This window comes from Salmo trutta, unplaced genomic scaffold, assembly GCF_901001165.1.
Source record: "Salmo trutta unplaced genomic scaffold, fSalTru1.1, whole genome shotgun sequence".
In the NCBI taxonomy this organism is placed as follows: Eukaryota; Metazoa; Chordata; class Actinopteri; order Salmoniformes; family Salmonidae; genus Salmo; species Salmo trutta.
Genome location: NW_021822984.1, coordinates 27,501 through 30,212, shown reverse-complemented (window position 1 = coordinate 30,212; position 2,712 = coordinate 27,501).

Here is a 2,712-nt window from a genome sequence, read left to right as displayed (position 1 = left end):
TAACCATGCGGGTGAGACAAACATGAGGGGGGGTGTTAACATAGCGAGGTGAGATAATAACAACATGAGGGAGGGGTTAACATAGCGAGGTGAGATAACAACATGAGGGAGGGGTTAACATAGCGAGGTGAGATAACATGAGGGAGGGGTTAACATAGCGAGGTGAGAACATGAGGGAAGGGTTAACATAGCGAGGTGAGATAACATGAGGGAGGGGTTAACATAGCGAGGTGAGATAACATGAGGGAGGGGTTAACATAGCGAGGTGAGACAACATGAGGGAGGGGTTAACATAGCGAGGTGAGACAACATGAGGGAGGGGTTAACATAGCGAGGTGAGATAACAACATGAGGGAGGGGTTAACATAGCGAGGTGAGATAACATGAGGGAGGGGTTAACATAGCGAGGTGAGATAACATGAGGGAGGGGTTAACATAGCGAGGTGAGACAACAGCCTTCCTCCTTGCTGTCTATAATAGAGGTCCTGTATTCCTAACCAGTATGATTGAGGGAGATAGAGGCCTCCCTCCCAGGCTCGCCTCCTGGGGCAACCAGTCTACCTTAATGAATAGACCAGAAATAACAAACAAAAGGTCTCAACACAGAGAGACATTCATCATAACCATCTCTCAAAAGTAGGACTTCTTGGAGCAGGAAACTCTCTCTCTTTCAGCCCGCAAGCTCGTACTGCAACGACCTCTCTCTCTCTCTCTCTACTCATCTCTCCATCTTTCCCTCTGTCTGTCTCTGTCTGTCTCTCTCAGCCTGCAAACTCACTCTGTAACGACCTCTCTCTCAGCCTGCAAGCTCACTCTGTAACGACCTCTCTCTCTCAGCCTGCAAGCTCACTCTGTAACGACCTCTTTCTCTCAGCCTGCAAACTCACTCTGTAACGACCTCTCTCTCTCAGCCTGCAAGCTCACTCTGTAACGACCTCTCTCTCTCAGCCTGTAAGCTCACTCTGTAACGACCTCTCTCTCTCAGCCTGCAAGCTCACTCTGTAACGACCTCTCTCTCTCAGCCTGCAAGCTCACTCTGTAACGACTTCTCTCTCTCAGCCTGCAAAGTCACTGTGTAACGACCTCTCTCTCTCACCCTGCAAAGTCACTCTGTAACGACCTCTCTCTCTCAGCCTGCAAGCTCACTCTGTAATGTCCTCTCTCAGCCTGCAAACTCACTCTGTAACGACCTCTCTCAGCCTGCAAACTCACTCTGTAACGACCTCTCTCTCTCAGCCTGCAAAGTCACTCTGTAACGACCTCTCTCTCTCAGCCTGCAAACTCACTCTGTAACGACCTCTCTCAGCCTGCAAGCTCACTCTGTAACGACCTCTCTCTCTCAGCCTGCAAGCTCACTCTGTAACGACCTCTCTCAGCCTGCAAACTCACTTTGTAACGACCTCTCTCTCTCAGCCTGCAAGCTCACTCTGTAACGACCTCTCTCAGCCTGCAAGCTCACTCTGTAACGACCTCTCTCTCTCAGCCTGCAAACTCACTCTGTAACGACCTCTCTCAGCCTGCAAGCTCACTCTGTAACGACCTCTCTCTCAGCCTGCAAACTCACTCTGTAACGACCTCTCTCAGCCTGCAAACTGACTTTGTAACGACCTCTCTCTCTCAGCCTGCAAGCTCACTCTGTAACGAGATCTCTCAGCCTGCAAACTCACTCTGTAACGACCTCTCTCTCTCAGCCTGCAAACTCACTCTGTAACGACCTCTCTCTCTCAGCCTGTAAACTCACTCTGTAACGACCTCTCTCTCTCAGCCTGCAAACTCACTCTGTAACGACCTCTCTCTCTCAGCCTGCAAGCTCACTCTGTAACCTCTCTCTCTCAGCCTGCAAACTCACTCTGTAACGACCTCTCTCTCAGCCTGCAAGCTCACTCTGTAACCTCTCTCTCTCAGCCTGCAAGCTCACTCTGTAACGACCTCTCTCTCTCAGCCTGCAAACTCACTCTGTAACGACCTCTCTCAGCCTGCAAGCTCACTCTGTAACGACCTCTCTCTCTCAGCCTGCAAGCTCACTCTGTAACGACCTCTCTCAGCCTGCAAACTCACTCTGTAACGACCTCTCTCAGCCTGCAAACTCACTTTGTAACGACCTCTCTCTCTCAGCCTGCAAGCTCACTCTGTAACGAGATCTCTCAGCCTGCAAACTCACTCTGTAACGACCTCTCTCAGCCTGCAAACTCACTTTCTAACGACCTCTCTCTCTCAGCCTGCAAGCTCACTCTGTAACGACCTCTCTCTCTCAGCCTGCAAGCTCACTCTGTAACGACCTCTCTCTCTCAGCCTGCAAGCTCACTCTGTAACGACCTCTCTCTCTCAGCCTGCAAACTCACTTTGTAACGACCTCTCTCTCTCAGCCTGCAAACTCACTTTGTAACGACCTCTCTCTCTCAGCCTGCAAACTCACTCTGTAACGACCTCTCTCTCTCAGCCTGCAAACTCACTCTGTAACGACCTCTCTCTCAGCCTGCAAACTCACTCTGTAACGACCTCTCTCTCTCAGCCTGCAAACTCACTCTGTAACGACCTCTCTCTCTCAGCCTGCAAACTCACTCTGTAACGACCTCTCTCTCTCAGCCTGCAAGCTCACTCTGTAACGATCTCTCTCTCTCAGCCTGCAAACTCACTCTGTAACGACCTCTCTCTCTCAGCCTGCAAACTCACTCTGTAACGACCTCTCTCTCTCAGCCTGTAAACTCACTC